Here is a 27253-nt window from a genome sequence, read left to right as displayed (position 1 = left end):
ACAAAGCTAATAAGGGCATGTGTCTATGTGTACATGGAAGACTTCCTGTAGTGAAGTTAACCGAGAAGGAAAGGAAAGAAAAGGAAAAGGAAAGGAAAAGAGAAAAGAAAAAAAAATAAGAGAATTTAAGAGGGTGCATGACCACTATTAGAAGAAGAAAGGAAGTAGGAAGGAAAGTAGATGAGAATTTCCTTGCAGTAGCCATCAGGTAGCTACCACTGCTCAGGAAAATTTGGTTGCTCTCTGGCAAAAAGAGCAACAGCTTCTGAGTAGGTAAGAAAGTGGGTATAACCTGCTGTTTGAATATATAAAGCATTCACACACTGACTGGTTATAGCTTACAAAATATATATAGTTAGTCTAAAATTAGTTGGTAAAGCAAATATTACTTCTAATTAAAAGTACCTTTCAAAGTTCCTTCGTACTTGGCCATATTCATATTTAAGTATCTAATAAGCACAGCTATTTAATGGAATGAAAATACAGAAAACCCGGGAGAAGAAATGATATGAGAAAATTTTCCAGGGCCAAAAAGTGGCAAGATATTTTCAGATTAAAGGGGGCTTACCAAGCATGGTATAAAATGAGTAGCATGCAATTCAATGGCGCACACAATGATGGGCCAGTTACTGCCCATTACTTTATAATACTATTATGAGTATGAATATGACTGCTATATTATACCTGTTACATATAACACATTTAGGGGAAACATTTATTCTCCATATTTCCATTCAAATCTCCAGGAGGGAAAAGTTTAGAAAGCACACTTTCAGCTTCTTTTCAGTGGTTCATTTTCCCCTCAGCCAAGGAAGGAGTGAAACTGATCTGTGAACCTGGGAGAAGGACCTATCAGCTCAAGAGCTTCTGGGTACATGTTCTCCAGTGGTTCTTCCTTCCTTCATAGAGGCGGCATTCTAGTCAGTCCTCCACTACATGGTTAAGTACAGGGGCTGACTCTGCTCCTATTAGGGGGAGACCTGCTCTATCAGTGACCAACCAGCGTTAGAGTATGTTTGTCTAATTCAGGGGTTAATAGAATGTCCATTAAGGCCAAATATCTCACCTTCCACACCACTTTTATTAGTAATAAAGCTGAAATTTTATGTCCATGTCTGTTTATCAATTAGTTTCAAAGCAGAAAACAGAAAGGAATGTTATTTTTTGCCTTCCTAAAGCCTCCAAATTATAAACTCACTTATTTATTTTTATAAATGGCTACACTTATTCTAACACCAAAACATTCTATTTTCTATACTCAGTCTCCACATATGGCCTTTTGACAATACACACTCAACACCCAGAATTTAGGTCACTTACCCTCTTTTCTCTGGTTATTTACACAACTAGGATGCAACTGCACATATAGCATAAGTACCCTCTAACACACTGAATGTAAACCAATCAAAAGTACTTTAAATTTAAGACTTTTATAATAACAACAAAAACCACATTAATAATTTTTCTAACTTAATTCTGTGAATTTAGAACTCTTTATGTAAACCCATCTCTGTATTTATAGATGTTAATCACTGTGTGTGCCTGTCCCTAAACCCTCCTCAGCCATGTTTGATACGTGACACTCCAATCCACAGGATATCTGTGGGATCACAGATGAGCAGTTGGCTCTCAAACAGCCAGGGTTTAAAGCATACCTGGGCCAAATTTCCTCCAACAGAAATGTGAGCGCAGAGACAGCTTCTGGTTAAATAAAGCAAAATGAACACATACTTATCTCAAAACCCCATTAAAACAAAAGCAAAGGAGTTTTTTTTTTTTTTTTTTTTCAAATGGCATAAATCTTTAGGGATAACAGAAACAAAGGGAGAACCATCAATTAAATTTTCAGAGTTATAAATGCCATGTATTAGCAGACAAGAGAATGCTAAAATATAAAATGGCTGCAGGGGACAGACAACAGGAAGCAGGACCCACTCCCACCCCCGCCCTGCCCCATCTAAAGACTTAGAGCAGGCTTCTCCAGCCCATGGCCCATGGGCCACACGCAGCCCAGGACAGCTTTGAATGTGGCCCAACACAGATTTGTAAACTTTCTTAAAACATTATGAGATTTTTTTGCACTTTTTTTTTTTAAGCTCATCAGCTATCATTACTGTTAGTGTATATTATGTGTAACCCAAGGCAATTCTTCTTCTTCCAATGTGGCTCAGGGAAGCCAAATGATCGGACACCCCTGAGAGGGCTGAAATCAACAGTTACTCTTTCCCTCATTCAGTGTACCTATGCAACTATTTTTCCTTCCAAACAGTATCAGACTGAAGGTTTGACCTACAAAGGTTGCTTGAGAGAGCCTGTGGACTCTGAAGCACCAGGCACACTGAGGGCAAGTATAAAGCTCCATACCAAAGGAGAAAGAGAGTAGTGGAAGTCTACACATGGAACCATAGAATCTCCCACCACTGCCATCCCACTCCTCCATCTCCAGCACCCACTTCAGCCATAAATACAAAAATACTGTCAGCCACCCGGGAATAAGACTGTGTGGGGAGGCAGGGATAGAGGTAACAACTAGGCCTCTTTGAATATTCTTAATTTTATAGACAGAACTTTTAGTATCATGCAAATATTTTATATAATTACAAAATGAAATAACGTGTTGAAAAAAAATATCTCTAAAATTAAAAAGTAAATGGAACAAGTAAAGCCAACTGTCATTTGGGTTCTACTGAAAGTGTCTTTAAGATACAGTAAAGTGACTGTACATTTCTAGTGGGAATACCCTAACCGATCAACACATGAAAAACCCTGAAATTAGTTTTCTTTCTTTCCTGAGACAGGGTCTTGCTCTGTTGTCCAGGCTGGAGTGTAATGGCACAATCTCGGCTGCAGCTTTGATCTCCTTGGCTCAAGTCATTCCCCCACTTCAGCTTCCCAAGTAGCTAGGACTACACATGCATGCCACTAGGTGTGGCTAATTTTTTTTTTTTTTTTTTGTAGAGATGGGGTTTCACCATGTTCCCCAGGTTGTTTTTGAACTCCTGGGCTGAAGCGATCTGCCTGCCTCAGCCTCCCGAAGTGCTGAAACTACAGGCATGAGCCACTGTGTGCGGCCCTGAAACTTTTTTGGTAAAATTATATTGTTGGTGAAAGAGTTGGTATTATTATTCTGAGACTACTGTGACAAAACATGGGGATTATGCAGATATCCTTGAGAAGTGATATTTTTAAAAAGTGTGGAAAAAAAGTAACTGTAGAAGAAAGTGTGGAAGGTTAAAACCTTTAGTTTTGAATTAGAGAAGTAGTAATATAAATTCATGATGTACTTTATCTCAAAGTTTTTTTAAGTGCATATTTCATAGGTCAGGTCCACTAATCAATCTTAGAGACATGGTCAACCCAGTAGTAAAGAATACCCCAAGGACCCAACTTACTGTCTCCAAATAAAATTTCCCACTAAAAGAAACAAGAGCACCCTGTGGAAATGACTGACTTCGGATCTGGGCCAGGAAAACATGTAAGGTAACCCTAACACAGTTTAGTTTTCTTGCTTTCTGGTATAATATTATCATTTCAAAAAAACCTTAAGAGCAAACCTGAATAGGTTCCTACTGGCCAAAAGCAGCAATAAGGATAATGAATTCAATGGATTGAAATATAATACAAATGTATAATAAATCCATGATCCATAAAGATTTTAAAACAAAACAAACATTCTCATAATCATTTCTGGAGAGTACTAAAAAAAACAAAATCAATCTTCATCGGGAAGTATATAATTTTTCATTGTTTCTTTTCTTTTGTGATGTCAGCAACCATTAATGACAATTACCTTGATTCATTAACTCATTAGGGGTTGCAAAATAGTAATTTTTTATCATTCCTGCTTGATTTACATTAGCTGGAATACTTCTATAAAGAGAACCTTCCTCTTTCTCAATTATTCAGAGATCCTGAAATACAGTTAATAGAAAAGAAAGATAAATGCTTGATTCCTGATTAAAAGAATCTTAAGAGACTGACTAACCAGCTACAATATATGGAAATTTTCTGGATCCCAATTCAAAAGTATCAACTGTTAAAAAAAGTAAGATAAATGAGATCATTTATCTTATAAGACAGTCAAGAAATATGTACACTGATTAAATATTTGACAAATGAAGAAAATGATGTTTTTCTTTTAAGGAGTGATGTGATATTATTCTAATAGTATTATTAAATATTAATAGTATTACTATACTTTTAGATAATATTATAACTATGCTTTAACATCCCTAGATCAAATAATGCCGGGATGGCTATAAAATCATGGAGGTGGAAGAAAAGGTATAAGTATAGAGAAACAATATTGACCAGTAGTATATGGCAGTTCATTATTATTATTTTTACTTCTGAATGTTAAAATTTTTCTATAAAATTTTTAAAAAGCTAAATATGTAGAATATATAAAGAATCTCTTTAAAAATTCAGTAAGAAAATGACCCAGAGAAAAATGGACCCAAACATATGAAAAAGTAATCTACATAAACATGTTTTAACTTCACTTGTGATTGATAAGACAAATTTAAATCCACAAATACCAATTCATACCCATCAAACTGACAAAAATTGTAAAGTTTCACAGTAACGAGTGTTGATAAAAATATGAGACAACAAGAACTCTCATACACTACTGGTGAAAATATAAACTGGTATCAGTTTGAAGAACAATTCTGCAGTATCTAAAGTTAAACGTGTACATTTTATACAACTCAGCAATTCTACTTTTAGGCCCACATCCTACCTAGAAAAGCTCTCATAAATGTGGACAAGAATGACACGCATAAAGGCCATTCATAACATTATATTCATATAAGCAAAAAAAGTCCATCAATAAGAATAGGAAAACTGAGATATATTTATAAAAAATATTTATGAAATGAAAACTATGTTTACATAAAAATATGCACACAAATGTTCATAGCAACTTTATCCACAATAGCCAAAAATTAGAAACAATTCAAATGTCCCTCAATGATAAAAAAATCAAACAAACTGTAGTACATGAAATTATACTCAGCAATAAGTAAGATCAAACTACTGACACATGCAACAACTTGGATCATCTCAATGGAACTTAGGCTGAGTAAAAAAAAATAATAAAAAAGAAATCAATTCCAAAAGGTTATATACATACTGTAGATTTCACTTACATAACATTCCTTGAAATGACAAAATAATAGAAATGGGTAACAGATTAGTTGCTGTAAAACAAGGGCAATAAATGCATCTATCTCGTAGGATTCTTGTAGAAATTAAATGAAATAATTTGTGCATATTATACTGCCCTCTACAGAGTATGTGTTCAATAAAGTCAAGCAATTATTACTACTGAACTTCATTACTATACCTTATTAGTAGATCAAACTATCCTCTAATACAGCCAGAAGTGAAAGTCAAGTACTACACAATTTTATAGGTCTTTTTAATATTAATGTTCTTAATAATTGGTGTATACAGAAATCATGGTTTTTAGTTTAAATAATTTAAAGTCTCAACTATGAATAACTGGAACCTATAATATTGTATTGCAAAAAAAGTACTTCTTTCTGCCTCTCTGAAGGTTAACACTTTCCATGTATGAGCTACTACATCTATTTCTCTGGCTTATTTTTTTTAAGATTAACGTATACCCAATGTGCTTTTGATTTATAAAACTTAAAGTTACTAGGGCTTCAATGGGGAAACATTTCAAATTAATTCATAGTAAAAAAAAAAAAGGAGGCGGGATATGTATCCAATCATGGTTACATGTAGGAATAATTTTTTCTATTATTCTGTGAGTCCATATATATAAAATTCTAATTTAAAGCAAAAAAGAAGTAATAAACAACCAGGCGTGGACACTTGTTAAGTAAAAGACAAGTGATATCACAAATGATTTCTTTTCCTGTATGTTTTCCATTTTCTTGGAAAAGTGGTTCTAAGCTACTTTCCAGTGGATTCCAATTATTTCTTTGGTTAAAATAGTCTAGCCCAAGGAACAGCAAACTATGGCCTGTGAGACAAGTCTGGCCTGCAGCTTGTTTTTGGTAAGGCTGTGAAAATGTAAAACAAAACAAAACAAACAAACAAACAAATCTGTTTTATATTTTTAATGGATAATTTTAAAAGTAATAATAAAAAGGGTTGGGCGTGGTGGCTCACGGCTGTAATCCCAGGACTTTGGGAGGTTATGGTGGAAGACTGCTTGAGTCCAGGAGTTCAAGACCAGCCTGGGCAACATGGTGAAACTCCATCACTACAAAAATCACAAAAAACCAGCTGGGGGCAATGGTGTAAGCCTGTAGTACCAGCTACCTGGGAGGCTGAGGTGGGAGGATTGCTGGAGCCCAGGAGCTCAAGGATGCGGTGAGCTATGAGGGTGCCACTGCACTCCCACCTGAGTGACAGAGTAAGACCCTGTATCAAAAAACAAAACAAAACAAAACAAAACAAAAAAACAAAGCCAGAGAGAAAAAGAGAAAGGTAATAACAAAAAGGAAGAGGAGAAAAGGAGAAGAATATGTTATAGAGATCAACTGTGGTCTCCCAGAACTCAATGTATTTACTAACTAGCCCTTTACACAAAAAAGATTTGCTAATCCCTAGTTTAAGTTAGTTAGGAAAAATAAAGTATTCCTGAGAAACTGGGAATGTGAAAGATAAGAAAAGGCTGTTAAGGAAGTACAATTTTCAAAATTTCACTCTTTGTGGTATGGTTTCTTCTCTAGGCCCTCTCTCCAGCTTCACCACCCATATGCAGAGAAAACAATCTTACGTGATATTTTCCAGAGACACTGTTTGGAATACTCTTAGGGTATTGGAATACTCTTAGGGAATAACAGCAAGAAATCTATTATTCTTTAAAAAATTAAAATCATCCTTAAGGACTGACGAGCTCTAAAAAGTTCAAGTCTGAATTTGGCCAGTAATTCATTTCTGGGCCTCTGAAGTTAGCTTCTTGTTTTTTATTAACTGAAAAAAACCAAGAGCTATTCACTTATATTTAGAATTGACCACTATAATTTGATTTACATTATTATGAAAAATACAAATATGTCTGCTATAACATGACAGACATTCCTAAAAAAAATCCTTTATATGCAAAATTGTATACAAAAATACAGGTTTATAAAAAAACTTATCATTGTATTGTCCAAGTCCAAACAAACTATAAATACTATTTTAGATGACCACATAAGCCACTCAGAGTGGCTGGCTACTACTTCAAGGGATATTAAAAATAGACAATAATGGCCAGGCACAGTGGCTCATGCCTGTAATCCCAGCACTTTGGGAGGCCAAGGTGGGTGGATCACCTGAGGTCAGGAGTTCAAGACCAGCTTGGCAAACATGGTGAAATCCCGTCTTTACAAAACATAGAAAAATTAGCTGGGCACGGTAGCGCGCACCTATAGTCTCAGTTACTTGGGAGGCTGAGGCAGGAAAATCGCTTGAACCCGGGAGGCAGAGGCTACAGTGAGCCGAGATCGTGCCACTGCACTCCAGCCTAGGCAACACAGTGAGACCACATCTCAAAAAAAAAAAAAAAAGACAAAAATAACAGAATGGAATCACTGACTTGTGGGTGCTGAGACAAACAGACTGCAATAGAGCACTGTTTGAGGGCGTCAAGAGAAAATGCAACCAGTCACTAGATAAGAGTTGTGCAAGACTGCGGGTATACCTCTCTGGGAAAGGGACCTCTTAGGTACAGGCAGTCATTTTGAATTTTGTTAGAATAATAGAATTGAAAGAACTCTTTGACCCTTCCCAATGAAGATTTTACTTTATTTCCTGATACTAGCTCCCCTTGGTGAGGAAAAACCATAAAAGAGCCAGAACAACTTCCATGTAGTACTGACATTCACTCTTTTTTATCAATTGTTACAAAAGACTGCAAAGTCTCTGTGGTAGCTTTTTGTAAATAAATGAGATACTGTTTATAAATCTTACCAATCAGTAAATGAACAATGAGCTCAGTACTTTCCCCACTATACCACACAGAAGCTAAATTGAACCTTTCTAATCATAATAGCAGTAAGGAAAAATTCTTTGGGCTGTCAAAGGGAGCAAAGATATAGATAAATCAAAAGATTATTTTTGTTAGACTTAAACATTTAAGCTTTCCAACATTTATCTATGAATTATCAATGGTGGGGTTTTTTAATGTAAAGAGAAGCAATATCCATCTTTATACAAAGCCCCTACTTTCATACATCTTTAAATTTCTGGCCGGGCGCAGTGGCTCACGCTTGTAATCCCAGCACTTTGGGAGGCCAAGGCAGGTGGATCACCTGAAGTAAGGAGTTCGAGATCAGCCTCGTCAACATGGTAAACCGTCTCTACTAAAAATACAAAAATTAGCTGGCTGTGGTGGCGGCCACCTGTAATCCCAGCTACTGAGGAGGCTGAGACAGGAGAATGGCTGGAACCTGGGAGGCAGAGGTTGTCGTGAGCAAAGATTGTGCCATTGCACTCCAGCCTGGGTGACAAGAGTGAAATTCTGCCTCAAAAAAAAAAAAAAAAAAAAAAAAAAAATCCTAAATGTTTACTTCTGGAAATTATTTGTCAATATCTAAACCTCTTGATAGCAGGCAACTAAATAAGACAGAAACACAAGCACACCTTGTTTCTAAAGGTGATTATTTTGAGCATTAACAACAGCACTCAGCAAGTGTCATTCACTTAAAATCTCATTGGTCTACCTCCTCTTCCAACTCTGTATTTCCTTTCTTATATAACTTTTCAAAACTATTTTTACTACTCCAATGAATCCAGTAACAGCCAACACTGACTGTACCTCAAGTACAACATGTATAACTGTGTCTTTTCCAAATTAGGTTAGGTACTAATACCAAATGGCAAAGAGAAAGTAGAAGCAAGGGCATTCTAAAGAGAGCAGCAGGAACAAAGACAGGAAAGCAGAGAGGATATCCTTAATTGCAAGAGATAAAAATTATCAAAAACGAGACTGGATAAAAGCTATATGATACAAATCAATTTTCAAGCAGGACCATATGTTCAATGAAGTTGTATGCACATATATAAAATCTAGATTTAAAGAAAGCAGAATTGAATAGTTTACAAGTCTAGCAATAGTGCTGTTGTATATCTTTCAGTTAAATGGATCCTAGTATACTAAAATGGGCTCTCAGTAGGTAGACATATGAACACAGAAGTATTTAAAATAAAACTATATTTTCCTTAGAGCCTATATATATCTCAACCCTAAGGAGATCATGGAATCTGACAAAGACTCAGATGCCCCTCCTTGATGTGAGTATCATGAAAACCTGTAAGCCAGTGTTTCTCAAACTCTAGCACTCACCAGAATCATCTGAAGGGTTTGTTAAAACATAGGGTACTGGGCCTGATCATCAGTTTCTGATCCAGTAGATTTAGGGTGGGGCTTGTTAATGTGCATTTCTAACATGTTCCCAAGTGATGTTGGATCATGTTTAGAGAAATACTGCTTTAAACCCACAGTCTTTGCTCTAAAACATTATAAACTTTACTTGTGGTAACTGTGAAATACACTGAACTTTAAAAAATCTGTAAACCTTTAAGGTTCTCAGGCTTCAATAATCTTAAAGATAGCTAATGAAAAGCAAATGTATCTAAAAGTTCAGAAGCAACCCAAGCACCATAACCTCCTTTGTTTGGAGCTCTCCAAAGTTCTGACCTAGCTTCCAACCTCAGCTTGAACATGTACTAAAAGATCCTGAATGCTGACACCTAGGACTCTTCACGTTGAATCCTCCAGACTTCCAAGAATTATAAAACTTGGCTGCAGATCATATGCACAACTCCCACCTCTACCAATTGACAACTCAAGAAAATGAAGTGCAGAAAAGTTCAAAGCCATATTCTACAAGGTAATGGAATCCAAGACTATTGACTAATTTAATATTTTTAAAGCTCCAGGTGCATGCCATAATCAAGATTATTCCTAGTCTTTTTGCTGACTAGCTAACTACAGTCCTTTCCTCCTTTGCAAAATTCACATTTTATATAAACAACAAATATTACTGGCCAAAATTAGTGGTAATGATGACAACTATGAGAATCACAGGCCGTAGGAATGGGCAACTGGATACTGTACATCTTTCAGGGAAGGATTTTCATAATTACAGAGAGGACAGAACCTAATGATATTAGAACCTAGGGGATACAAGAATATATATATATATATATTTAATTATTTTAAAAGGCAGTTGTGTAAAGATAATGACCCTTTTATTCTCCCTCTAACTCTGCATTTTCTTAGTTTTTTCTTTCTTCAGATTTTCCATCCCTTGTTGCTTTATAACAACCAAACAGAAAACTGGGTGAAGGACAGTAACAGTTCAGAAGGTAAAAATGCAAATGGCTCCTAAATAGCTGAAAAGATACCCAACCTCATTCTTAACATGAAATCTAAACTAAAATGATCCTGAGAGAAATTCAAATAAAGTCTGGGTTTAGTTAATAATAATGTACCAACATTATTTCCTAGTTCTGACAAAGGTAATGCAAGATGTCACGTTAAAGGAAACTAAAACTGGATGAGAGGTATAGATACAGGAACTATCTGCACTACCTTTGCCACTCTTCAGTAAATCTAAAAATTTTCCAAAATAAAAGGCTTATTAAAAAAATACTACTCTGAGGTATGTAATTTTTCACCTGTCAGATTAGCAAAATTTCAAAACTAAAAGCAGTCTTTTGATAGGGTGTAGGAAAACAAGTACTCTTGTACAAGCTAGTACAAAATGGTATAACTCCTATAGAGTGATTTGGCAACTTCTGTAACAGATATCATCACATCTCTATAAAATTCTATTTGTTCTTGGTTATCCATTATTCACCATGAACTATTTGCAACACATAACAAAAAGAAAACAATCCAAGTTTGCTTTTTTTTTTTTTGAGACAGAATCTCGCTCTGTGGCCCAGGCTGGAGTGCAGTGGCATGATCTAGGCTCACTGCAAGCTCCGCCTTCCGGGTTCATGCCATTCTCCTGCCTCAGCCTCCCGAGTAGCTAGGACTACAGGCGCCTGCCACCACATCCGGCTAATTTTTTGTATTTTTAGTAGAGATGGGGTTTCACTGCGTTAGCCAGGATGGTCTCTATCTCTTGACCTCATGATCTGCCTGCCTTGGCCTCCCAAACTGTTGGGATTACAGGCATGAGCCACCGCGTCTGGCCTTTTGTTAAAAAAGAAAAAAAAGAAAAGGCCTCACTTTGCCACCCAGGCTGCAGTGCAGTAGCACGATCATGGCTCACTGTAACCTCGACATCTTAGGCTCAAGTGATCCTTCCATTTCAGCCACCCAAATAGCTGGGACTACAGACATATACCATCACACCTGGCTAACTTTTTAGTTTATGTAGATGGGGTCTCACTATATTGTCCAGTCTGGTCTTGAACTTCTGGCCTTACGTCTAGGCCTCCCAAAGTGCTGGGATTACAAGTATGAGCTATGTGCCCAGCACTAAGTTTGCTTTTTCTAGGAAATTGGATAATAAACGAGCACACCTAAACAATGGACTATTATGCAGTGATTAAAAAAAAATGAGAACATATGTACATATTAATATAGGATAATTTTGAGACTATATTCTTAAGCAAAAAAAAAAAAAAAAAAAAAAAAACAAAAATGAAAAACCCAAAACAACAGCAAGGTGCTTTTTAAAAAGCACACAGATATAAGAGAAGGTTTAAAAATACACTTTCTTGGCAGGGTGTGGTGGCTCCTGCCTGTAATCCTAGTATTTGGGGAGGCTGAGGTGGGAGACTGCTTGAACCTAGGAGTTCAAAACCAGCCTGAGCAACATGGTAAGCTCCTGTGATGCCAGCTGTTGGGGAGGCTCAGGCAGGAGGATCACTTGAGTGCAGAACGTTGAGGCTGCAGTGAGCCATGAGTGATCACCAGGTGATGAAATGAGTGAGACTCTGTCTCAAAAGAGAAAAGAAACGAATACAAATTCCTATGTGCTTGAAACCCTAAAAAAACACATGAACTAATAAAAGTGCTCACTTATAAAGGAGGGGTGGTTGGAGTGGAAAGTATATAGGAGTGAGTTTATTTTTATACACTTTTCTTTTGAAATCATTTGAATGCATTATCTTTTTAAATAAAACAAGATCGTGTTATTTTGTGAATCTAGAGACAATTTTGGGTTTTAAAAAATATTCTGGATCAGCGATCCCTCTGTATCATGAGAGATTCTCCCACATTTTCTGTTCGAATCTACTAATCTTTCTCATTCACTCTCAACAAGCATAGAATGAAAGCAGGAAGTTTTACTCACATCTGTGTTCAGGCAATACCCTAGCTTAACCAGTAAAAACTAATGTTAAAATAACATTATATATACAAAAAAAGAAATTCCACTAAGAACATCTAATGGTATAAAATAATAAATATGTCACAGAAAGTGAACATATCTTCATAGGCCACTACATAGTAAGGATCTTGAAAAGTTAAATAACAGTATTCATTTTTTAACTGAGTTGTTGTTTTAATGTTAGCAAGGAAGTGGTGAATGGACAAAGATATAAACTCAGTATACAGAAGACATCAGAAATATTTGAAACAGTAGTCTTTGGATTTTGAAACTACAGTGATTTAAACAGTATGGAATTGGCATACAGACAGACATATAAACCAATGGAACAGAACAGAAACCCCAGAAATAAACCCTGACATATATGGTCAAATGATTGACAAGGATACCATGACTACACAATGGGAAAAGGACAGTCTCTTCAATAGATGAGCTGGGGAAACTGAATATCCACATGCAAAAGAATGAAGCTGGATCCTTACCTTATATTTAAAAATCAACCTCAAATGGATTAAACACCTAAATGTAAGACACAAAATTATAAAACTCCTAGAAGAAAATATAGGAAGAAAGACTTCATGACATTGAATTTGACAGTGGTTTCTTGAATATGACACTAAAGCACCGGTAACAAAGAAAAAACAGATAAATGACATTACATCAAACTAAAAAACTTCTTCAGGGCAAAGGAAACAATCAACAGACCGAAAAGGCAACTTTATGGAACGGGAAAAATATTTGCAAACCATGTAGTGGATAAACAATTAATATCCAAATACATAAAGAACTCCTAAAACTCAAAAACAAAAAATGCAAAAATAAATAAATAAACCCAAAAACAACAACGATATACAAATGGCCGGCATATAAAAAGATGCTCAACATCAGTAATCATCAGGAAAATGCAAATCAAAACCAGAATGAGACATCAACTCCCACCTGTTAGGATGGTCACTATAAAACTAACAGAAAATTACACATGTTGGCAAGGATCTGGAGAAAGTGGAACTGTGCACTGTTGGTAAGAATGTAACTAGTGTACTACTGTCTATGGTACAGCCCTTATGAAAAACAGTAGTTTCTGAAAAAATTTAAAATAGAACTACCATATGATCCAGCAATCTCACTTCTGGGTATATATCCAAAAGAACTGAAAACAAGACCTTGAAGAGACGTGTGCACATCCATGTTCATTACAGCATTATTCACAATGGCTAAGAAGTGGAAGCAACCCAAATGTCCATGGGCCAATTAACTGGTAAAAAAAAAAAAGATGGTACATACACACAACAGACTATTATCAGTCTTAAAGGAAATCTTGTTTACAACATGGGTAAATCTTGAGGACATTATGCTAAATGAAATAAGCCAGCCACAAAGAGACAAAAATACTGCATGATTCCACATACATGATGTATCCAAAGTAGTCAAATTCTTAAAAACAAAAAGTAGAAAGGTGGTTGCCAGGGGCTGGAGAGCATCAGGAGGTTGTTCAATGGGTATACATAGTTTAAGTTTTACAATATGTAAAAATTTTAGAGACCTGTTGTACAACAATGTGACATAGTTAAACTATATACCTGTAATGTACATTTAAAAACTGTTAAGAAGGTAAATTTATGTTATGTATATTTTACCACAATAAGACATTTAAAAAAACCACATGCGAAACTGAATCATGTCACGAGGAAACAAGTATACCCAAATTGAGGAACTTTTGACAAAATAACTGGCCTGTACTCTAAAAATGTCAGTGGCATGAAGAACAAAAAGACTCAGCAGTAGACTGAAGAGACATGGTAAGTAAAGGCAATGCATTATTTGGGATTTTCCTTCACTGCAAAGGACATTATTCGGACAATTATTAAATTACACATGAGGTCAACAGATTACTGTACTGTATCAATGACAACTAACTGATTTTGATAACAATGCTGTGGTTATATAAAAGAATTCTGCATTTTTAAAAACCAGACACTGAAGTACTCAGAAGTAAAGAAGCATAACATTTGCAACTTACTCTAAAAGGGTTCAGAATGAAAATAATGGTGAGGAGAAAGAGGCTGACACAGAGAGGAGTGATATAGAGAAAGAGTTAAAAAAACAGAAAGCAAATATTGTTAAGTGTTAATATTTAATGAATCATGGAGAACAGTAGACAGAATTCATTATATTATTCTTGAAACTTCTCTATAAACTGGAAAGAAGGTCAAATTTTTAAAATTTAATTAAAATACTCTCAAAATAAAAAGTAAAACAAAATGTTTAAACACAACTTTCTCAGAACCTATCTCTTGTATTCTAATATAAATCTATGCCAACTCTAAGACATAAAGATTCTTAAAGATTGAATTCTGTATTCCAAAAAATTAGAAAAATTCATCAGTATTTCAATTTCTCTTAACACTATATACCAAATATTACTAGAACAAGGCCAATGTAATCAAAGAGCTGAAAAATATTTCCTGCCCCCAACCACCCAATAAAGAAGAGGTGAATTTGCAGCTAGGGTCTCACTCCTTAACTATAACCTTATTCTTCCAGTGCTATCCATGTTCGCTTCAGAACAACCTATCTGACATTATAATTCTAGATCCTTCAGAAATGGTTCCAACAGTCAGTGGACTAAAATTCCCAAACTCCCCATATGACATCTTGACCAACGTTCCTGCTTCAATATCATCAATGACTAAAAATTCACTAGAAACATCTCCCAAAAGAGTGGCCAGATACTGTCAGTTACTATACAAAAAATAAAATTCTTGACTGAGGCTGGAGATAAAAAATGACTTTATATCATGAAAACTGAGCTTATACATAGTGGGTCAACTAACACTGGTGAATGAATGAGCTGCAATATTCTCCAATTTTTTAAACTATTGCCTTAAATTGTTTATATTTCAGAACAGAATACAAAACCTACTCAGATCATTTTGCTTTCACTGAGGTGAAGATAAAACGAGATTTTTTTTAAAAAAAAAGAAAAATTAATTTGTTAACGAATACAAAGTTACAGCTAGATAGGTGGCATAAGTCTTAGTGTTCTATAGCACTGATGGATAACTGAATGCTCCCCACAAAGAAATGATAAATGCTTGAGATGGTGGACATGTTATTATCCTGATCTGGTCACTAACATTTATATGTACTACATCACAATGTAGCTCATAAATATGTACATTATATCTATTAAAACTTGTAAAAGTTAAAAATTATAAAACAAAAAACTGAGAAAAATTTGTTTTTTAAAAAATAAATGAACAAGTTATTATCTTAATCCTTATGGATCATACATATTCCAATAAAAATAAAGAAAACATTTGAGGAACTCTTCTCTGAAACTGTCTTCAGAATAAGATTATAAATTGCATAAAAGAGTCCTACATTTTGCAGTCAAAAACTTCTTTAAAACCAAAATAATATCTAAGTTATTGACCATACTTGGCTCTGAATGGATTTTCTGAAATTAAAGTCCATTCTGTCAAAAGACAAATATTACTACTGAAGACATTTTTAAAACACTAAAAATTCCACAAAAGATTTTTGAAGTTTCTTTTTAAAATAAATCTCTAAGAATTAAAAAGACAAAGCTACAAATGCAAACAAGGTTATCAATGATAAACCCTCTAGAAAGTTATAAATCCAATTGTTTCAATCAGAAGAAATTTAAGTTACTATAGATCAACCTCAAAAATTATGCAACCAATAAAAAATTACAGAGACAACGATATGGAAAAAAGTCTAAACACTGGGTGAAAAAAAGCTGAAAACAAAATTGTTAAGTAAGACTTCTGGTTTCCAGGTAGGCACGTAAGAAACTTAGAAGTTGCCACCCCATCTTAACATGTAAAAGGCTGAACAAACTGAAAATAAACAACACTTAAATCTGTGAGGTCACAGGGCACACTCAAAAAAAATCACACTCAAAACTGGAGACAGAGGTGAATACACAGAATCACAACTTAAGGGAACAGAAACCCACTAGCAGAAACCTTCCTGAAAACCAATGGGGGAGAGGAAGGAGGGCTGGAAAACCTAAACTGTAATTGACTCAGTATGGCTAATTCTGAGAGATTAAAAACTCCAGGCATCCCAGTCACTGGGAAGCCCTTACACTTTTGTGAGTATCACCTTTCAAGAACTCAACCATGTTCTCACAGTAAATACTTAAGGAAAAAATATCTTTGTGTTTCCAGAAAGGTAAGCATTTTGAAATGTGCCAGAGCATTCTGTTTTTAACAATGCCTGCAATCAAGAGAAACAATTTTATCAGAGTATAATCTGCTTTTCTTCTTAAACTTTTATTTTAGGTTCAGGGCTACAATGTGTAGGTTATTAGGTAAATTGCATCTCATGGGGGTTTGATATACAGACTATTTTATCCCCCAGGTAATATGCACAGTACCCTTTTCGATCCTTTCCCTCCTTCCATCCTCTACCCTCAAGGAGGTCCCAGTGTCTCTTGTTCCCTTCTTTGTATCCATGTGTTCTCAATGTTTAGGTCCCACTTATAAGTGAGAACACGCAGTATTCGGTTTTCTGTTCCTGTCTTAGTTTACTTAGGATAATGGCCTCTAGCTCCATCCATGTTGCTGCAAAGGACATGATCTCGTTCTTTTATGGCTATATGTGTATATGTATCATGTATATGTACCACATTTTCTTTATCCAGTTCACTGTTGATAGACATTTAGGTTGACTCCATGTCTTTGCTGCTGTGAATAGTGCTGCAATGAACATACATGTGGATGTGTATTTATGGTAGAACGATTATAATTCTTTGGGTATATACCCAATAATGGGACTGCCGGGTTGAATGGTAATTCTGCTTTGAGTTCTTTGAGAAATCGCTACACTGCTTTCCACAATGGCTGAACTAATTTACATTCCCACCTGCAGTGCATGAGCATTCCCTTTTCGCTGCATCTCACCAGTATCTGTTATTTTTTGACTTTTTAATAATAGCCTTTCTGACTGGTGTGAGATGGTACCTCATTGTGGTTTTGATTTCCATTTCTCTAATGATTAGTGATGCATTTTTTCATATGCTTGTTAGCTGTGTGTATGTCTTCTGCTTGGGTTTTATCAAAGCCTATCAGACCTGGGGGAAGGAAAAAGACGAGTCCAGCTGCCTCTAGTCTTCCATGCAGGAGAAGAGAAATACCCAACTCCAGCCTCCTCTAGCCAGCCTGTCTCACCCTAAGGGGGAAAAACTGAGAAGCACTGGTGAAGTTCACAGTCCAGAGACAGAGGCTCATCAAAAGACAGACCTCATCACGAAACTGTAAAATCTCACCCCACAAAACACACCAAAAAACCGCACCATTAAAGTCCTGTATTTGTGCAGTTCCCTTTACCCAGTTACACCATGTCCACCTTTCAAGAAAAATTATAAGACATACTAAGCAGCTAAGCAAACATCAGAATCAGAGTCAGATATGACAAAAATGCTTTTCCAACCAGGAATTTCAGAAAACTATAATATACTTAAGGCTTTAATGGAAAAAACACAACATGCAAAAACAGATGAATAATATAAGAAGAGAGATGAGAATTCTAAAACAAAAAACAGAAAAAGAAACAAAGATAAAAATTACTATTTAATATAATAGAAATGTATCTGCAGGGCTCAATAGTAGACTGGACACAGCTGACAGAAGAATCTTGGAGCCTGGGAATATGATATGACAACAGAAACTTCCAAGACTGAAAAGCAAAGCAAAAAAAAAAAAAAAAAGAATAAAACAGAATAGACTACTACTAAATATGCATAATGCAAATTCTGAGAAAGGAACAGAAGCAATATATGAAGTACCAATGACTGAGAATTTCTCCAAATTAATGTCAGGCACCAAACCACAGATTCAGAAAGCTCAAACAACACCAAGGAGGATAAAAGTCAAAACGAAAACAAACAAAACCACCCTATACCTAGGCATATGATATTCAAACATCAGAAAATCAAAGGTAAAGAAAAAACCTTGAAAGAAGCCAAAGGGGGAAAAACACCTTAGCTACAAAGGAGCAAAGATAAAGTATCACATCAGATACTCCTCAGAAATCATGGAAGAAAGAATAGCATGGAGTGAAATAATTCATGTGTTGAGTTAAAAAACAAACAAAAACCTACAAACCTAAAATTCTGTATTCTGTGAAATTACCCTTCAAAAGTGAAGGAAAAATAAAAACTTTCTCAGACAAACAAAAATTGAGGACTTTGTTGCCAGTAGACCCGCCTTATAAGAAATCTTAAAAGTAGTTCTTTAGAGAGGAGAAAAATGATATTGGTTAGAAACTCAGATCTACATAAACATAGGAAGAGTACTGGGGAGAAAGGATAAAACAAAAACTTTTATTTTTATTACTGTTAATTATCTAACTGACAACAGTTTGTTCAAAACAATAGGAACAATATATTCAATTATGTATGCTTACATATATAAGCATTTTACTTACACATAGCATACAGACAGATATAGACATGCATTGCTTAATGAAGTTGAAACATTCTGGGGACAGGGCCAAGACAGGCGATTAGAAGCAGCTGCAGTCTGTGGTGCTCATGGAGAGGAATGAAAGGGGCAAGGGGAATACTGCACCTTCAACTGAAATAATCCAGGTAGTCACATTGGGACTAATCAGGGAAACAGCTCGACCCACAGGGAGTGAGGAAAAGCAGGGTGGCGCGACGGCCCATCTGGGAGCAACACAAGCCAAGGGAACCCCCATCCCCAGCCAAGGGAAGTGATGAGTGATTATGCGACCCAGGGAAACAACGCTTCTCCCACGGATCTTTGCAACCCGGAGATCAGGAGATCCCCTTGTGAGTCCACGCCACCAGGGCCTTGGGTCCAACACACTGAGCTGCGTGGAGTCTCAGCAGAGCAGCTGTTTAGGCATGCATAGAGACCCAGGAGCTTTATATACTCCAGTCCTGGGATCTCCAACCAACGTGTCTGCAACTCAGACAAGGCAGGCGGTTCACATACACCCCAAGGGAGGGGGTAGAATCCAGAAAGTTGAGCAGCCTTGTTCTGTGGGCCCACTTCCACGATACTTCACAAGATAAGACCCACTGGCTTGGAATTCGAAGCAGCCACCAGCAATAGGCTGTGCGGAGAGGCCAGCACCATCTCTGCTGTTTGGTCAACACAGCTGTTACAGCCTGCGGACCCTGGAGAGTCCAAATGATCTGGACTAGAAAGGGTCCCCCCAGTAGCACAACACAGCGGCTTTGCAAGATAGTGACCAGATTGCTTCTTTAAGTGGAGCTCAGATCCATTCCTCCTCACTGGGTGGGACCTCCCAACCAGGCCCTCCAGCCATGACCTGACAGAGCTCTTACCTTTCTTACCTGTCCCTGGGACAAAGTGTCCAGGAGAGGGGAGGGCTGCTACCTGGGCAGAGGCAGTTCCCTAACATGACACAGCCGTTTTTTTAAGGCATGGCCAGACTGATTCTGTAAGCAGAACCCCCAATCCACTCCTCCTTGTGGGGCGGGTCCTCCCAGCCAGAGCCTCTAGTCACCACCCATGTTCTATGGGCCGAAAGAGCTCCAATTTCTCCCTGGGATGGAGTGCCTGAGGAGTGGGGCAGGCTGCCACCTTAGCCGTTCGGGCTCCTCAGTCAGTTCAGCCAGTGGGGTTTGCAGGTTTGCAGAGCCCAGATCAAATGGTGGCTAAAGGGATCACCAACACAGCAGAGCTGCTATAACAAAAAGCAGCCAAACTGTTGCTTTAAGTGGGTCCCTGATCCCATTCCTCCTAACCGAGTGAAACCTCCCAACTGGGGTCTCCAACCACCTCCTACAGGCACGTTCAGGTGGCAATAGGTCAGTATCCTCCTGGGATGGCGCTTCCAGACATCTTTGCTGTTTTGTAGCCTTCACTGGTGATACCTCCAGGTACAGGAAGAACCAGAGCAAATGGGGTTTGGAGTGGACCTCCAGCAAACTGCAGCAGCCCTACAGAAGCGTGACCAGATTATTAAAAGAAAAACAAACAGAAAACAACAACAAAGAAAAACCACAAAATACCTACCCAAAGGTCAGCAACCTCAAAGATCAAACGTAGATAAGCCCACAAAGATGAGAAAGAATCAATGCAAAAACACTGAAAACTCAAAAGGTCAGAGTGTCCTTTTCCTCCAAATGACCACAACATCTCTCAAGCAAGGGCTCAGAACTGGGCTGACACTGAGATGGCTGAAATGACAGAAGTAGGCTTCAGAAGGTCGGTAATAATGAAGTTCACTGAGCTAAAAGAACATGTTTTAACCCAATGCAAAGTAGCTGAGAATCATGGTAAAACTATGCAGGAGGTGATAACCAGAATAGCCAGTTTAGAGAGGAAGACAAATGACCTGACGGAGTTAAAAAACATGACATGAGAACTTCACAATGCAATCACAAGAATTAATAGCAGAACAGACCAAGGAGAGGAAAGAATCTCAGAGCTGGAAGACTGGCTTTCTGAATTAAGACAAGCAGACGAGACTAGAGAAAAAAGAAGGAAATGGAATGAACAAAACCTCTGAGAAATATGGGATTATGTAAACAGACTGAATCTACAACTGATTGGGTTACCTAGAAGTGATGAGGAGAGTTGGAACCAAGTTTAAAAACGTACTTCAGGATACCATTCAGGAGAACTTCCCCAACTTACCAAGAGAGGCCAACATTCAAATTCAGGAAATGCAGAGAACCCCAGTAAGATACTCCATGAGAAGATCATCCCCAAAACACATAATCATCAGATTCTCCAAAGTCAAAATGAAAGAAAAAATATTAAGAGCAGCCAGAGAGAAGGGCCAGGTCACCTACAAGGGGAAGCCCATCAGACTAACGGACCCCTCAATGGAAATCCTACAAACCAGAAGAGACTGGGGATCAATATTCAACATTCTTAAAGAAAAGAATTTCCATCCCAGAATGTCATATTGGGCCAAACTAAGCTTCATAAGTAAAGGAGAAATAAGATCCTTTTCAGACAAGCAAATGCTGAGGGAATTCATCATCATCAGGCCTGCCTTGCAAGAGCTCCTGAAGGAAGCACTAAATATGGAAAGGAAAAACAGTCACCAGTCGCTACAAAAACACACTGAAGTACACAGACCAGCCCCAATGAAGCAAGCATATAAACAAGTCTGCAAAATAACCAGCTAGCATGATGACAGAATCAAATCCACACATAACAATTCTATCTTTAAATGTAAATAGACTAACTGCCCCAATTAAAAGACACAGAATGGCAAGCTGGATAAAGAATCAAGACCCACTGGTATGCTATCTTCAAGGGACCCATCTCACATGCAAAGACACACATAGGCTCAAAATAAAGAGACTGGAGACAATTTACTAAGCAAATGGGAAACAGAACGAAGCAGGGGTTGCAATCCTAGTTTTCGATAAAACAGACTTTAAATCAACAAAGATCAAGAAAGACAAAGAAGGGCATGACGTAATGGTAAAACGTTCAATTCCACAAGAACAGCTAACTAATCTAAATATATATGTGCCCAATACTGGAGCACCCAGATTCATAAAGCAAGTTCTTAGAGATCTTCAACGAGACTTAGACTCCCACGCAATAATAGTGGGAGACTTCAACACCCCTACTGAAAATATTAGATCACACAGAAAGACAATTAAAAGATATTCAGGACCTGAACTCAGCTCTGGATAAAGTAGACCTGACAAATACCTATAGAACTCTCCACCCAAAAACAGCAGAATATACATTATTCTCATCGCTGCACGGCACTTAATTGAGTAAAATTGATCATGTAATTGGAAGTAAAACACTCCTCAGCAAATGCAAAAGAACTGAAAAAATAACAAACAGTCTCTCAGACCACAGCGCAACCAAATTAGAACTCAAGATTAAGAAATTCACTCAAAACCGCACAACTAACTACATGGAAACTGAACAACCTGCTCCCGAATCACTCTTGGGTAAATAATGAAATTAAGGCAGAAATCGAGAATTTCTTTGAAACTAATGAGAACAAAGATACAACGTACCAGAATCTCTGGGATGTAGCTAAAGCAGTGTTAAGCGGGGAATTTATAGCACTAAATGCCCACATCTAGAAGCTAGAAAGATCTCAAGTTAACAACCTAACAATACAACTAAAAGAATTAGAGGACCAAGGACAAACAGATCCCAAAGCTAGTAGTAGACAAGAAATAGTATCAGAGCTGAACTGAAGTAGAAAGAAGAAAAACTCTTCCAAAAAAAAAAAAAAAAAAACCCAATGAATCCAGGAGTTGGTTTTTTTTTTTTTTGAAATTAATAAGATAGACCACTAGCTAGGCTAATAAAGAAGAGAGAACAGAAGCATTCCGCCACCGGCTTTGCTATGGCGGTTATTCCCCCAGATTCCTGGCAGCCACCCAACGTTTACTTGGAGACCAGCATGGGAATCATTGTGCTGGAGCTGTACTGGAAGCATGCTCCAAAGACCTGTAAGAACTTTGCTGAGGTGGCTCGTCGAGGTTACTACAATGGCACAAAATTCCGCAGAATTATCAAAGACTTCATGATCCAAGGAGGTGACCCAACAGAGACAGGTCGAGGTGGTGCATCTATCTATGGCAAACAGTTTGAAGATCAACTTCATCCAGACTTGAAATTCACGGGGGCTGGAATTCTCACAATGGCCAATGCGGGGCCAGACACCAATGGCAGCCAGTTCTTTGTGACCCTTGCCCCCACCCAGTGGCTCGATGGCAAACACACCATTATTGGCCGAGTGTGCCAGAGCATAGGAATGGTGAATCACGTGGGAATGGTACAAACAAACTCCCAGGACCGCCCTGTGGATGATGTGAAGATCACTAAGGCATACCCTTCTGGGTAGACTTGCTACCCTCTTGAGCAGCTCTTCTGAGATAGCCCCAGTGGACCAGCTTCCAAATGACCTAGAATGACATGTAATGCTAAATTTCATTTTGGCTTTGCAAATCATGAAGCTTAGGAGGCCTGGGGTCTTGGGTGAGTTAGAGATGGAAGTACATTTTAATAGGATGCTTCTTTTCTCTTCCCCCAGTGCCTAGGTTGCCAGAGCATTTGCACAAATGCCCCTGTTTAGGTGACTACTTACTACACATGACTCATAATGCTGCTTCTTGTGCATGTCTGCTCTGATATACTTCGAACAATGTAGCAGACACTGTCATTTCTCAGTGGTTTTGCCTAACCAAACTTCTTCCTAAGCAGATTTGTATTCTGGCCTATACTGCAGTCCTTGATTGTTGACAGCCACAGAATTCCAAACCAAGTAGTGTCTATCAGCCCTTTTAACTCTGTGCACACCCTACTTCAGTCTTACATTTGTTATTCTAGGAAATGTATGCATCTCTCTATATATTTTCCCTCTCAAAACCAGAACATCAACACTGCTGTTTCTGACACTTCAGACATCCCACGCAAAGCCACATTGAATTTTTGCCAAATAAAAAATGCATCCAACAATCAAGTTTCTAAGAAGGTGTCAAGTGGGGAATAATAATGTATAATAATCAAGACATTAATTTATTAAAAGGAAGCAGAAGCATTGACCATCTTTTTCCCAGAGAAGAGGAGAAATCTGTAGTGAGCAAAGGACAGACCATGAATCCTCCTTAAGAAGTAGTCCTCTCAGAAAGGAGAAGTGCCACTCAAGTTCTTTTAACCCTAGACTTTAGAGAAATTAGGTCCGAGATTTTTATATGTTCAGTTGTTTATGTATAAAAATAACTTTCTGGATTTTGTGGGGAGGAGTAGGAGAGGAAGGAAGTTAATACCTATGTAATACATAGAAACTTCCAAAATAAAATGCCATTGATGGTTGAAAAAAAAAAAAAAGAGAGAACAAACAAATATAATAAAAAATGATAAGCGGGGTATCACCACTGACCCCACAGAAATACAACCAACCATCAGAGAACACTATAAACACCTTTATGTACATAAACTAGAAAATCTAGAAGAAATGGATAAATTCCTGGACACATACACCCTCCAAAGACTGAACTAGGAAGAAACTGAATCCCTAAATAGACCAATAATGAGTTCTAAAGTTGAAGCAGTAATAGTCTATCAACCAAAAAAAGCCCAGGACCAGACGGATTCACAGCTAAATTATACCAGAGGTAAAAAGAAGAGCTGGTACCATTCCTACTGAAACTGTTTCAAAAAACTGAAAAGGAGGGACTCCTCCCTAGTTCATTCTATAAGGCCTGCATCATCCTGATACCAAAACCTGGCAGAGATAAAACAAAAAAGAAAACTTCAGGCTAACATCTTTGGTGAACCTTCATGCAAAACTCTTCAACAAAATACTGGCAGACTGAATCCAGCAGCACATCAAAAACCTTATCTACCACAATCAAGCAGACTTCATGCCCGGGATGCAAGGATGGTTCAATATATGCAAATTAATAAATGTGATTCATCACCTAAACAGAACTCAAGACAAAAAAATACATGATTATCTCAATAGATAGAGAAAAGGTCTTCAATAAAATTTAACATCCCTTCATGTATAAAAACTCTCAATAAACTAGGTATTCAAGGAGCATACTTCAAAATAGTAAGAGTCATATATGACAAACCCACAGCCAATAACATACTGATTGGGCAAAAGCTGGAAGCATTCCCCTTGAAAATCAGCAAAGACAAAGATTGCATGCCCTCTCTCACCACTCCTATTCAACACAGAATTGGAAGTTCTGGCCAGGGCAATCAGGCAAGGGAAAGAAATAAAGTGTATTCAAATAGAAAGAGAGGAAGTAAAATTATCTTTGTTTGCAGATAAAATGATTCTATTTCTAGAAAACCCCATTGTCTCAGCCCAAAAGCTTCTTAAGCCTATAAGCAACTTCAGCAAGTTTCATGATATAAAATGAATGTGCAAAAATTGTTGACCTTCCTATACACCAATAATAAGCAATCAGAGCCAAATCACGAATGAACTCACATTCACAATCGCCACAAAAAAAAAAAATACCTGGAAATACAGCTAATAAGGGAAGTGAGGGACCTCTTCAAGGAGAACTATAAACCACTGCTCAAAGAAATCAGAGAGGACACAAATAAATGGAAAAACATTCCATGTTCATGGGTGGGAAGAATCAATATTGTGAAAATGGTCACAATGCCCAAAACAATTTATAGATTCAATGCTATTCCCATTAAACTACCATTGGCATTCTTCACAGAATTAGAAGAAACTATTTTAAAATTCATATGGAACCAAAAAAGAGCCTGAGTAGCCAAGACAATCCTAAGCAAAAAGAACAAACCTGGAGGCATCACACTACCTAACTTCAAACTATGCTACAAGGCTACAGTAACCAAAACAGTATGATATTGGTACAAGAACAGACACACAGACGAGAACCCAGAAATAAGATCACATACATACAACCATCTGACCTCCAACAAGCCTGACAAAAACAAACAATGGGGAAAGAATTCCCTATTTAATAAATGGTGCTGGGAGAACTGGCTAGCCATATGCAGAAAACTGAAACTGGACCCCTTCCTTATACCAAAAACAAAAATCAATTCAAGATGATTAAAGATTTAAATGGAAAATCCAAAACTATAAAAACTCTAGAAGAAAATCTATGCAATACCATTCAGGATACAGGCATGAGCGAAGATTTCATGATAAAGATACCAAAAGCAACTGCCACAAAAGCAAAACTTGACAATTGGAATCTCATTAAACTAAAGAGCTTCTGCACAGCAAAAGAAACTATCACCAGAGTAAACAGACAACATACAGAATGAGAGAAACTTTTTGCAATTTACCCATCTGACAAAGATATAATATCCAGCATCTACAAGGAACTTAAACAAATTTACCAGAAAAAACCCCATTAAAAGTGATCAAAGGACATGAACAGACACTTCTCCAAAGAAGACATTCATGCGGGCAACAAACATGAAAAGAAGCTCAACATCACTGATCATTAAAGAAATGCAAATCAAAACCACAATGAGATACTATCTCACACCAGTCAGAATGGCGATTATTAAAATGTCAAAAAACAACAGATGCTGGCAAGGTTGTGGAGAAAAAGGAACGCTTTTACACTGTTGGTGGGAGTGTAAATTAGTTCAACCATTGTGGAAAACAGTGTGGCAATTCCTCAAAGACCTAGAGACAGAATTACCATTTGACTCAGCAATCCCATTACTTGGTATATACTCAAAGGAATATAAATCATTCTATTATAAAGATACATGAATCCATGTTCACTGCAGCACTATTCACAATACCAAAGACATGGAATCAACCTAAATGCCCATTGATGACAGACTAACGCAAATGTGGTACATGTACACCACAGAATATTATGCGGCCAAAAAAAGGAATGAGATCATGTCTTCTGCAGGGACATGAATGGAGCTGGAAGCCATTATCCTTAGCAAACTAACACAGGAACAGAAAATCAAATACTGCATGTTCTCACTTAGAAGTGGGAGCTGAATGATAAAAACACATGGGGGTGGCAGGAGGGAGAGCATCTGGAAGAATAGCTAATGGATGCTGGGCTTAATACCCAGGTGATGGGATGATCTGTGCAGCTAATCACCATGGCACGTGTTTAACTATGTAAGAAACCTGCACATCCTGCACATGTACCCCTGAACTTAAAATCAAGAAATAAAAAAGAAACATTCTGACAAACGCATCTGTCAGATGATTTCATTCATTGTGGGAACATCACAGAGTGTACTTACACAAACCTAATGGTACAACCTACTACACACCTACGCTATATGCTGTAGCCTATTGTTCCCAGGCTACAAATATGTAGAGCATGCTGGTGTAGGCAACTGTGAACTAATGGGAAGTATCTTTGTATCTAAACATTAAACATGGATAAGGTACAGTAGAACTATAGTATAAAAGATAAAAAATGGTATACACTGTACAGGGCACAC

At 37.3% G+C, this 27253-nt stretch overlaps 1 protein-coding gene and 1 pseudogene across 4 annotated transcripts in view; one reads left to right on the top strand and one right to left on the bottom strand.

Annotated features, from left to right (window-relative positions):
• Window positions 1-27253, bottom strand: part of EPC2 (enhancer of polycomb homolog 2) — a 143846-nt gene that overhangs the window by 48922 nt on the left and 67671 nt on the right. The gene's annotated exons all lie outside the window — the stretch shown is intronic.
• On the top strand, window positions 22656-24160 carry LOC110740862 (annotated as a pseudogene). Its single transcript, XR_002516075.2, has one exon. The product of XR_002516075.2 is annotated as a peptidyl-prolyl cis-trans isomerase-like 1 pseudogene (transcript).

Source organism: Papio anubis, chromosome 10, assembly GCF_008728515.1.
Source record: "Papio anubis isolate 15944 chromosome 10, Panubis1.0, whole genome shotgun sequence".
Taxonomy (NCBI): domain Eukaryota; kingdom Metazoa; phylum Chordata; class Mammalia; order Primates; family Cercopithecidae; genus Papio; species Papio anubis.
This window is presented reverse-complemented; position numbering and strand designations above follow the sequence as displayed.